Here is a 12,986-nt window from a genome sequence, read left to right as displayed (position 1 = left end):
TTGGACGATTGAGTTGAGGACAGGTTGATACATCGTGGTCTTTATTTGCACAGTACATGCATAATCTTCCTATACGTCTTCTCAGTTTTTCTTCACTGGTCAGAGGTCCCCTAATAACTCCTATCTCCATAGGAACAGATGAACTGGTAGACCTTTCAGGGGTTGAGGGATAATGTTTTCTCAAACATGAATCACTATGTACTCTCTCTTGTTTTCTCTCTCTGTAACGGCGATCCATTGTTATGCATAATTTAAATAAACCTTCTAAAGTATCAGGGAAATCCACCTTTGAGAGATCATCCTTTAGATGCTCAGAGAGTCCCAAATGGAACTGATTTTTTAGACTGACTGAATTCCATTCAGAATCCGTTGCCCAAAGTTGGAATTCAGCAATGTAATCTTCTACAGCCCGTTTACCTTGTTTTAGGGAGCGTAAAGTGTTCTCGGCTGTCTGTTGTTTGTGTATGTCTTCATACAATACTGCCATGTTTTGGAAAAAAGTATCCAGGGAGTTTAACATAGGATCGTCAGATTCAAAAAATCTATCCGCCCAAGCTCTAGGCTCTCCAGATAGAAATGAGATAGCGGTACATACCTTAACTTTATCATTTCGGTATGTACGTGGCTTCAAAGAAAACATTAGCATACAAGCATTTTTAAATTCTCTGAATTTAGAGCGGTCACCAGAGAAAGTGGCTGGGGGGTTAACTTGTGGTTCAGGAAACTCTGTTGCCTTTTGAGTGAGAAAGTCATTAATAATCCTCCTGAGAGTGTTGTTCTCATTTTGCAGCGCAGTCATTCCCTGAGCTAATAAGTCAACCTTTTGATTTAGAGAGGTTATTTGATTACTCATCTCAACTGGATCCATATTAAGTTACAGTTGAGACTCTTTTACTGGCTTGATTATTCTGTTATGTTTTCTGTCAGGTCTTTTGCAATTTATGAATAAAGTTCAGACAATGATATGAACTAAAATGTTGTGTTTGTAGCTATTTAAATAATCCAAAACTCTTATTGTCAGAAGAGCAAGGAAAGGGATTAAATAGCGTATTTAATCCAAATTAACAGGCTAAATAAATAAAAGCACAACTCACAGTTAACTTTCACTGTAGTTGTAAAATAGCTCTTCTTAAATAAATACAAGCTTTAAATGGTGCTGCTGAGAAGGCAGTAAGTGGTTAAAAATTGTTGTTAGTATGCAAAGTTAATAAATCTCAAGTTTAAGCAGAGAAGAAGTCTGATTATGCAAACAGAGTTGTTCCGGTATTTGTATAAGCAAAGTCTTTATGAGGAGTTAAGCAAACATGAAATAGAGTATTAATCAAGGCTTTTGATACTTGCGGTTTGTAGATAACTCCTCCGGTTCTTAGTTTCAGAGAGGTGATAAATCCTTTAAGTTTCTCCGTTGAAACCAACTGTTTGCTGTTAGTATTCCTTGAAGCAGTGTAGGAAGCAGGGTTAAAGGTTGTAGATGTGGTAGCTTGTGTAAACAGATTGGCGTCTGAACGCTGTCTGCATATGCTGGCCTGGTGTCGGCTTGAATGACGTCACAGACTTGCTATTCAGGAGCGGAGTGCCGTTTGTAAGCTGAGAGGTGAGAGTTCAGAATACAGATCTTCTTGATATTTTAAAGTCCTTAGAATATGCGAAGAAATGTTAATTGAAACAAAGTCCCAATGTGGATAAATGTTGAGACAGTTGAAGTGACTTATTTAATCACTAAAGGCTGGATAACAGGATAACAGTGGAGAGTCCTAACAACTAACTTTCCCTGTTACACTAAAATAATCAAGCAAGCAAATAGGGATCAGATGGTCCTTTTAAGGGTTGTGGAAAGGGAGGTGTCAGAAGGATTTAAAGAGAAAGGAGATCATAACACTCCCAGAATAATTATGTTCTGAACAATGCACTGGAAGAAAGCGTCTGTAACCCATATCTCCCATGTGCATTACTGCATTGCGATCCCAAGGATCTGCCACCTAGAATTAAGTCACTGAAGATGATCTCTAATCCTTTAAAGGCCTGGTGGAAAATTGGGAAGCTCCTTTCCTTAAACTGTAAGGTCTCTAAACACCTCCCTTTAATGGGGAACCCATTATTCCAAGCCAGATTAGACTCCACGATTTTTAAAAATTGGCAATCAGCTCGACTAAATACGATTATTCAATTAATTGATAAAGAGAACAAATGCATCAAAACATTTGAAGAAATTAAACTTAGTTTTAACCTTTCTAATAAGGACTTCTTTGCGTTTCTACAAGTAAGGCACTATGCATTGGAGCTAATGAAGGAGGGAAAGTGGCAATGGGAATTAGGAGATCTAGATGACTGGCTTACGCTAGTTAAGAAGGGTCGTATGTCTATTTCGTATTGTTATTATCTTTTAGGAACTGTAGAAGGGAGACATATGCTAAGGAAAGTTGCACAAGATTGGAGACTAATCTTGGCTCTGGAACATATTGACCACAAACTTATCCAAAAATCTATACAAAAAGTGGCACAGGCTACCCTCTCAGTGACATGGAGAGAAGCACACCTTAAGTTATTACACAAATTCCACTACACACCAGAAAAAGGTCATAAGTTTCAGAACATAAACTTTTCTAAATGTCCTAAATGTTCCTTGGCTGCGGCCGATCTTATTCATATGCTATTTAACTGCCCTCTGATTAGGCAATTCTGTCGCAAACTTGAATTCTGGATCAATACCTCTCTTAAAATCTCCCCTCTGGAGCTGTCAGTAGACTTGGTTGTGTTCTGTTTCAATAAGTATAAAGAACAACAACTAAATGAAAAGCTTGTCAGTATCTCTATCTTGGCAGCAAGATACTTAATATTTAAAAAATGGAAAACGAAAGAAATACCCAGCGTAGTTGAAATGAAAAATTATCTTAAAAAACAATGTATCCTAGAACAACGTTACATGAATATCAATAATGAATCTGACATTAAGAAATTCTTTAGTAAATGGGCGCCATTTATTAAATCCCTCTCGACTACAGAAATAGAATATATTATATTTCCCTTTCAGGACACAGAATTGGTCCTATTGGGGATATGGTAACTGGTCAAAACACAAACGAACGGCAGGGGAGGGGAGGGGAAGAGTGAAGAAAATTCCCTCCCTTTTTTCTCCTTTTCTTCTTTATTTTTCTTCCTCTTTTTTTTTTTTTTCTCCTTTTTTGCTTTGTTTATTTAGTTGTTGTCTGAATTGGGACAACACAGGAGGAGGAAGAATGAGAAAAAATATTTCAACAGGAAAACTTTAAAGGATTAACAGATTGAAATTTATTAATTAAGTAAACAGAAATCAGAATAGCTCGCAAGATAATTGTAGTATATTTTTTTTTTTTTTTTTTTCCTTTATACCTATATCTATAAGATATTAGTATTTTGTGGACTTTTTAGGGAAGTCCGATATTGCAAATGTTTAGTTATTTTTTCTATTTGTCTTTCTGAAAATATATGAAAATGTAAAAATGTGTTGAAATATAATAAAAATTATTTAAAAAAAAAAAAAAAACAAGACCAGCTCTGGGGTACCATCTCAGGTTCCATACAGTAGTAGTTTATTGTTGCTAAGCAACATCTAGATCTTTCTACTGCAAAACCCAAAGCACAGTATTTCTAGCCATGACCAATCATCAGCAATTGTATCCCTGGTATAGAGCTTAAAAATCTGTTGGAGAATTACAAATAAAGATAATAAATTGCCAACTGTGGATATACTGTAGCCATTATCACCCATTATGGTGGACCATTACCATTCTGTGCACAGTTGTCACTACCCCCATTGGATGAGAGATCCAAAACCACCTTTTTATAACCCCAATGTACTTACCAATGCCTTAATGTTATCATGTATGAAATACCACTTACCTTTACTTTTCTGTATCTCCTAAGCCTCATAGGCATTGCCTCACTATGTTTCTGCTATAAGCCTGAAGTAATACTACAATATCGTGAGCTTTGTTTAGCTGATAAGGTCCCCCAAGGAAATTAGTGAAGCCTGAAGATTTGTGTTCAGGATATTTGTTTTATTTTTATATGTTTCGCCTCTAAAATAAATCTCTCTCTCATTGCAAGCTACAGCGTAGCTAAGATAATAACTAATATCATGGCATTGACAAGGCTTACTGTCCAGGCTCTAGCTTACTTGCCTGCTGTTTGTACGGTTATGGATACTAGACGGCTTCCTTACTTTTTATCATCTTGTTGGGTGCGGGCACATATAGAACTTCACTCTTTGGACCACTGTACAACAAGAAGATGATGGGCTCCATTTATGAAGCAGTGGATGCTGCTTTACAGGCCCAGCTTGAAACAGAATTTAAGAAGCAATGGTCAAAAGACCTCTGCTCCTTAACCTGTCCGCCACCTTTTAGGTGGCAGATTGAAATCATCCCGATCTGATTGGGATGATTGACAGCCCCTGCTAGCGGCCGCCAGTGGGCAGCATTGCACAAGCCTTTCACAGCGTATAACTGTATGCATTTAGCGATTTCGAGCGAAATAAATGCGGACCGTGTATACGGTCTGCATTTAGCGATGTCGAGCAGACATGATTCGCTATAGCGAATCATGTCCGCTAGATACTTAATAAACCTACCCGATGAGTCTAACTCAGTATAAGCTCTTATGACAAGGTACATTTTAGTTTTAGACCCACTCTTCTGAGGTTTCCTTAGGCAAGCTTATCATTGACCAAATAATGTAAGTCATTTTCTTATTTTAACCTTTTTCCATATGCCAGTAAGTAAAGCTCCACATCTTACAGTAAAGTCAAAATTAAATGTTCATTTTCATGACGCATGTGATTTTAAAAAACTATCCAAATGTTTTATTCTCTTTTCTTGGGAAGCATACCTAGGTAGACCAGGAGTAGCACTTCTGGGAGCTAGCTGCTGATTGTTGGCTGCACATATATGATTACCGTCATTGACTCACCAGTAAAAGCTGTATATTTTTTCCAGTTGCTCTATATATTTCCTAAGGGCTTTTTTATATTTGTTATAAAACTTTTAAAACTGTAAAAAAACACAAAACTGCAAAAACAGTTTCTGCTCTCTATTGTGTGAGCTAAACTAAAGTACAGGATATGGCCTTCAAAAAGCCGCTGTCCCTTATTTGTGAATGTGCACCACCTCTATCACAGGATGCCTGAATATGCACGTTCCAAGATGGCAGCCTCCAGTATGAAGATGCAGAGCTTCACCAACTGACACCGGTAAATGGTTAATATTAGAGAGAGGCTTTGAAGATAGCTCAAGGTTCGGGAGGAAAAGCAATAGCTGCTACTTTAGTACTACTCAGCAGTTTAAATTCCCTTTAAAGGGACAGTACACACCAATTTTCATTTAACTGCATGACACTACTATAAAGAAGAATATGCTCAGATACTGATATAAAAATCCACTATAAAACCTTTTAGAAACTTACTTAGAAGCTCCCAATTTAGCACTGTTTATGAGGTTAGTCTGGGACACCCACTGAAAGGAGCTGGGAAAGCAAGAAGAGCAAATACTCCCACCATATGAAAAGTCCCATTGTACAAACAAGCAATCTGAAGTCTGTAGACATCAGTATAAATCTAAAACTTTGGGGCTTGGTTAAGAGTCTGAAAATCAGCACAAAACAACCACAGATGGGCTATATAAAAGGAACATCTACTAAACATTTATGAAACAAAAAATCTAGTTTACAATGTTGGATGCCCACTGAACACCCATTTGTGTTTTTGATAACAGACAAAATTTAGCAACCCTCTTGAAAAAATTGCTAATTAAAATGACATTAAACACCTCAATATAGTAATATAAATTGTTTAATTACATTTAGTAAAACAACTTTGCAATATACTTTCATTATTTATTTTGTTCTCCTTTCCTGTAATTTAGTTCTGAATATTGTGGGCTTTACAATTCTTTCTAAACCAAGTGTAGACACAGCCACACAGTTATTGGTCGCCGACTCTAGTCGTGTTTGTAGACCAATTAACACTGATTGTGCACTATTGTGGCGCCTCTTCTACTCTACTGCTTTTTAGATTCGAACTACTTGCATCACCATCAAGTTTTGGAAGAAGTTTGCAGCCTTTGGTTTTTTTGGAGGACTTTTATGTTTTCACATTTGGGGACATTTCCATGGCCACTTTGAGCACAAGTATTTTGTATTTGAATTTTTTATATTGATATTGTTCTATCTTTATGCATCTTTTTTGCACTTTTATATTGCACAGATTGCACTATATAACACAAGATTATACGCTTATTATACTGCGTAACAGGCAAATCCAACATTGTTCTGTTAATACCTTTGTATCTTTTGGCCTTGGTTTGGTTTGCGACTGTACTGTAAATAGTAATTAGTATCTTGTATTTAGTATTTCTATTGTAGTATTGGGGGCACAGACTTTCACTTAGGTTATTCACGCATATACAATGCAGAGTAAAGAACAAAGGGCTATTAGCCATCAAACTTTGAGCAATTTAGATAACTCCACGGATTCACTATCAGACACTAATAATGAATTATCAATGACACAGTTATTTCACAAATTGGAAGATGCTCTCAAAAGGGAACATAGGCATTGGTGGGATATTGATACCCTCAAAAATATAAAGCTAGGGGACATATTCCTAGAGGTCTTAGAATCTTGAAACAATGCTCCTTCACACATGATGATGATTTAACTTCTAAATGGCAAAGTATTCTCACTGATTGTTCTTTAAAACTGATTGATCTTCTTATCCGGTACAGAGAGACACTTTTGAGCACTACAGAGTCAGATATTGAAGATTTACAGACCGCTTTGGTTAAATTTGAACAACATACAGATTATGTTAAAAACAATACAGAGGTATTGGAGAAAACCGATAGTTTAAAAAAAAACCTTATAAGGACTAAGGTAAAAAAGTTAGTTAGAGATGAGAAAGATTATCTGGCAGCGTTCAACTAGGTGTACCACTCAGGGGTCTCATAGACTACATTATCCTATTAATATAGTATATCAATAACAATCATAATGTTTTTTTTTTTTTTTCAAATATTATACACCTCGCTTTAAAAAGGGACCCTGTAAGGGAAGAGAACTTAACCCCTTAAAAAAAACCCGCAAATGTGGCAGCCGAGGGCGAGCTAAATCAACCAAAAAGGAGAAACTTAAGAGAATGAAGGAAGGTATATTTAACCTTTCCAGTCATACCCTCACAAAGAAGTTTGGATAGAGGCCTCTCCTTTTGTCCATCTAATAATCATAACCTTTTCAAATTATTTGTCTACTTTGAATAGATTTGTAAGAAAATTGTCATTACAAAGATATTTTTGCGATAAGAAATTATTAAATACAGGGAAGATTCCCATCATTACAGATACTATGGTGGAAAGAAAGTTCTAAGTGTGTCAACCCTCTCCAGCGCTCAAGTAGTAGCAAATAGAGCCTCATACGCTAAAACAGGTTACCATAAATGACAATATTGCATCTGAAGGATGTAACTCAAACAGTACCTTGACTTCAGTCTTTCCCGGTTCCGTTCACTCCTTCCCTGCAAGCGTACCTGTAGCCGAGATTGCAGCCATCAGCCGTGCCACTCCTCCTTGCTCAGAGTTTCTACTGGCCCGGGAGAAACAACTCCTCCCATAACAAACTCACAAACTAGCAGCTGAAAAAACGGAGCCCCACAAACAGCTCACAGACCTTCCGTGGTCTGTCACAATACATCCAGATCAGCCAAAAGAAAAAAAAGCTTGTCGGGGCAACAGGCAAAGAATTAAAACATAGCGTTTATTCACAAATGTTAAGATCAGGAAACATCCGGTAACAATGTAAAAGACCTTCTATGGGTAAGGCAGTAGCTGAAACGCGTTAGCCGTTGCTGCCCTGGCTCTCTTTGTTTTTACATTGTTACCAGATGTTTCCTGATCTTAACATTTGTGAATAAACGCTATGTTTTAATTCTTTGCCTGTTGCCCCGCTAAGCTTTTTTTCTTTTGGCTGATCTGGATGTATGGTAGAAAGACCCTTAAAGGGACAGTCTACACCAGAATTGTTATTGTTTTAAAAGATAGATAATCCCTTTATTACCCATTCCCCAGTTTTGCATAAACAACACAGTGATTACCTTGTATCTAAGCCTCTGCAAACTGCCCCTTTATTTCAGTTCTTTTGACAGACTTGCAGTTTAGCCAATCAGTGCCTGCTCCCAGATAACTTCACGTGCACGAGCACAGTGTTATCTATATGAAATACATGAACTAACACCCTCTAGTGGGGAAAAACTGTTAAAATGCATTCTGAAAAGAGGTGGCCTTCAAGGTCTAAGAAATTAGCATATGAACCTCCTAGGTTAAGCTTTCAACTAAGAATACCAAGAGAACAAAGGAAAATTGGTGATAAAAGTAAATTGGAAAATTGTTTAAAATGACATGCTCTATCTGAATCATGAAAGTTTATTTTGGCCTAGACTGTCCCTTTAAATTATAGTTTTTTTTTTAACCTGACACTTTGTGTGATGCTCTCTTTGATAATTATGTACATTCAAATTTTATGCGAAAATCTAACTTCAACCCTCCAGTCACTAGTCACAGTATACAGTTATTCCAAAATTTAGTATTGGAAGAATTTGGTAAATTACCTATGGATGTAAAAAAGCCCAATTTAAATAGCTATGAACTAAAAGCACTATCTAGACTTTCTATGAATAAGGAGCTGGTGATTAGGCAAGCTGATAAGGGAGGTGGTGTAGTATTGCAAGATTTGGATGATTATTTGAAAGAGGCCAATAGAATTCTTTTGGACCCAAATTATTATAAAAAAATTGACTTTTAATGCAACAAAAACAGTATCTTATCAGTTTGAACAAGCTGGTAGATGCTGTTTTTTTTGGAAGGCATTCTCTCAAAAAAAGAGATTATTTGATACCTAATACTCCAAATCTTGCATACTACTACCACCTCCCTAAAATTCATAAATCTACTGTAGATCCTCCCGGAAGACCCATCATTTCTGGGATAGGGAACGCCACACCAGATCTTATATCTAAACTGTCAGAGATTAAGAAATCCAATTGTGAATTATTTTGGCTCAGGTGCGATGTTTCAGCACTTTATTCCAATATAGCACATGAGTTAGGCTTAAACGTAATAGACAATTTTTTAAAAAAAGAGACATTTATTTACCAGAAAAACAGAGATTTTTTTTTCTACTGGATGCAATTTCATTTGTACTGAAACATATTTATTTTGTGTTTCAGGAACAATTTTTGTTTACAGATCAAGGGAACGGCCATGGGGACCAGATTTGTCCCTAGTTTTGCCAATTTATTTATGGGGTATTTGAGGAAAAACACATCTATGGATATCCCCATAGGGCAAGTCTGGTCTTCTATGGCCATTTCATTGATGACCTGTTTATTTGGGAAGGTAATGAATCAACAGCAATAGATTTTTTTAAAATCACTCAATGATAACGATATGGGTTTAAATTTTACTTTCAAAATTAAACAAGACAATATCTCTACCAAAACATTTTTCAAAGCAGTTGATACAAATAGTTATCTTAATTTTAATAGTAACCATTATAAACCCTAGAAGAAAAATATTCCTTTCAATCAATTCTGCAGAATATGTAGGCATTGCACTGAATTGGCTACATATGATGAACAAGCTATGATTTTGATAGATAGATTTTTAGAGAGAGATTTCCCGATAGATAGGTCGGAATTTTTTTAAGGCTAATAAGACCAATATAAAACAGAGATCGGAACCTACAAATAAAGGGAGTGACTACAAAAATGTAAGGTTTATTACACAATATAGCAATAACCATAATGACATCAAGAGTATCCTTAGGAAATACTGGTTCATATTGAAAGGGGATCCACTACTTAAAGATCTCATAGATGAGGCACCGGTTTGCACATTTAGAAGAGCTCCCACACTAAAAAACAGATTGGCACAGAGTAAGGTGGTAATGAAAAAAATTTCAACTAGTAATCCAATTAAAAACAAGAAAACTTTAGTTATTCATAGTGTACCCAGACATGGAGCTCGTTGCCATGGTGGTCAATCTGATATATTTAGGATCTTTCCAATAGAATTTATAACTCCTAAATGGGGTAGGAATAGATTTGTTCATTTGAGACAAAGGGAAACTTTTTGGATATGGAAAATGAAGACCATCAATCCCTTTGGCTTAAATGAACACATCAACATGGCAGCGTTCAACTAGGTGTACCACTCAGGGGTCTCATAGACTACTTTATCCTATTAATATAGTATATCAATAACAATCATATTTTTTTTTTAAATCTTATTATACAGCTAATTCTATCACATTTTCCAACCATTCGTATATTTGAACTCTTTTGTATGTTTCCCATTAATCTACTATTAATAGTCTTGGATATCATTTGGATCTTTCATGGATTATCTCTCTCTCTCTCTCTCTCTCTCTCTCTCTCTCTCTCTCTCTCTCTCTCTCTCTCTCTCTCTCTCTCTCTCTCTCTCTCTCTCTCTCTCTCTCTATATATATATATATATATATATATATATATATATAGAGAGAGAGAGAGAGAGAGAGAGAGAGAGCTTTAACACCATATAAGATACAGTTTTTACATATATGTCCTTATATTTTTATAGGTGATTACCGTTGTTGTTGCTGCAGAGATATATGAAATTAATAGAATTTGTTTTATATGTATATTTTGATGTTGCATGCTGGAATCTGATACATTTATGATCACACCCACAAATAATATTAGTGTAATATGTGGACATTATTCATGTTCTATTCTCATCTTTAGGTGATCAGTGCCGATCCGTTATATATCACATTTTTAGATAATATGAGGTATATACCTGCTACTTGTGGGAGTTTACTTGCTGATATAAGTTGTTTAGCTCCAACTCTCCTAACTAGCCATTAAATTAAATTAAAACTCATTTGTGGGGGCCCATTTTTTCATATATAAACCGATAGCCTCAAATCCATGAACTGGCAATGCAAACTGTATTTCCCCCAGTAATGTTATATAAGTTATATCGCTACTTGTGTTTATACGTTGTAATTTGCCATTAGCACGGCCTAATAGAGAGGTTGATTGTTTTTACACAATATCATTGGTTGTTAACTCTCGAATTAGAACTTAGTATTAGGAGTGACCTCATTTAAGTTATGCTGGTGATCTCATGCAAACGTGAGGTTGTATATACCAATAATTTCACTGACACCAGTTGATATTGAGGTTGCAGGATTCAATCTGACACATTTATGAGCGTTTTTTAATATATATTTTTTGATATATATATTTTTTTATCTTATATTTTTTATTGTTTTTATTATTATTCGATCGTAGTCCTTTTTTTATGCGGATATTGTTCATAGGACAACATCCTTGGTTTTAATTATATTACCATGTCCGCAATGGTATATGTATAGATGAACAGTGTGGACACGTTATATGAATTGTTGCGGTGGTTCACTTCCATATATGAGTTGATTAATTTTAACTCTATGAATTGGCAATACAAATCATATATCCCTTAGTAATGCTACACTTTGTCATCATGAAGTTACATTGTACACAAATTCTAAATTGGGGGTGTGTTCGATTCTTTAATGGCATTGGTCGTTATCACTCACAGTGCTCGATATTGGTTGGAGTGTTAACATCTCATTGTATGCAGGTGAACCGACACGCATGGGTATTGAACAGCATTAGACGCTGAATAGGGTTTATAAGTCGTGATTCTATGAATGTTGTATACACCTGATGAAACGGTCAATACGACCAAGAAACGCGTTGTGTGACAATATACAAACTTAATAAAGCCTATATTTGTTTTAGACTTTTGGATCACAACTTTTATTAGCAATATTTTACCCCTTACATCCACATTTCACTAGTTCGATATTACTCGGCACTGGGTAAGCACTAACATCGAGCTGGTGTTAATAGAAGCCTGTCTGAACTGGTGAAGTCCAACGGCTGGCGTGAATGTGTTGCTGAGGGGATAGCTTTCTGGACAGCTACTAAAGGTCCAGCAGGCGTTTGTGGCACTTTTCAAGTGCTTTATACTTTGTAAGTATAACTATTACTGCGTGTTTGTAGACCAAGTACCACTGATTGTGCACTATTGTGGCGCCTCTTCTGCTCTACTCCTTCTTATCCTCTGCGGTATCTGCGGCTGTATCTGTTTTTCCTTACCTACAGGGAAAATGCAAGAGGACATTAAAGTTTTTCAGATAGTAAGGTTTCTGCTCCACATTCTGCTCCACAGGCCACTCTCCCTCCTAAGTCTGGTGAGGAGGATTTGCTGGTAGCTTCTGAGAGTAAAATCTCAGATTCGGACAGTATAATTCCTTCATCTGATGCTGAAGTGGTCTCCTTCAGATGTATGCTTGCACACCTCGTGTATTGTTAATGGAGGTTTTAGCTACTTGGACGACATCAATAACCCTGTTGTCAACCCTTGGAAGTGATTCTAGAAATTTTCTCAGGAATAGGAGAAGCTAGGGTTACTTTTCTCCCTGTCTCCCATCCTTTAAAGGATTTTCCTGTCGCTGACTCCATTAAAATGCCGTTGTGGCTAAAATTTTGGTCAGCTGAGAAGCCTATCTGTGGCTTAGTGGCACAACCTTGGCTCTATAATACTGCAGATGCAAGTTCAATATCCAAGACATGTATCAATATTTAAATTATATTTCATTTTTCCTCCAAATCTAAGCTTCTGATGCTTCCTTACAAGGGTGATACCTTGTGTGGACCTGGTCTGGCAAAAAGGTCTTTCTACCACACATTAAGTGGAATAGAGTAGAGAAAAGTTTTCCTTTCACTGTTTCTGCAGGGTCAGTCCAGTCTTTGGGCCTACAGCTACACCACCCTGAATGCGCCCGATCTCATCTGATCTTGGAAGCTAAGCAAGGTTGGGCCTGGTTAGTACTTGGATGGGAGACCGCCTGGGAATACTAGATGCTGTAGTAG

General features: G+C 36.5%; 1 pseudogene; it reads left to right on the top strand.

Moving 5' to 3' along the window:
* The first annotated feature begins 12,867 nt into the window (after positions 1–12,867).
* LOC128665427 (uncharacterized) lies at positions 12,868–12,986 on the top strand (annotated as a pseudogene).

This window comes from Bombina bombina, chromosome 6 (assembly GCF_027579735.1).
Source record: "Bombina bombina isolate aBomBom1 chromosome 6, aBomBom1.pri, whole genome shotgun sequence".
Classification (NCBI taxonomy): domain Eukaryota; kingdom Metazoa; phylum Chordata; class Amphibia; order Anura; family Bombinatoridae; genus Bombina; species Bombina bombina.
Note: the sequence above shows the minus strand (reverse complement) of the source record. Positions and strands in the feature narration are given on the sequence as shown.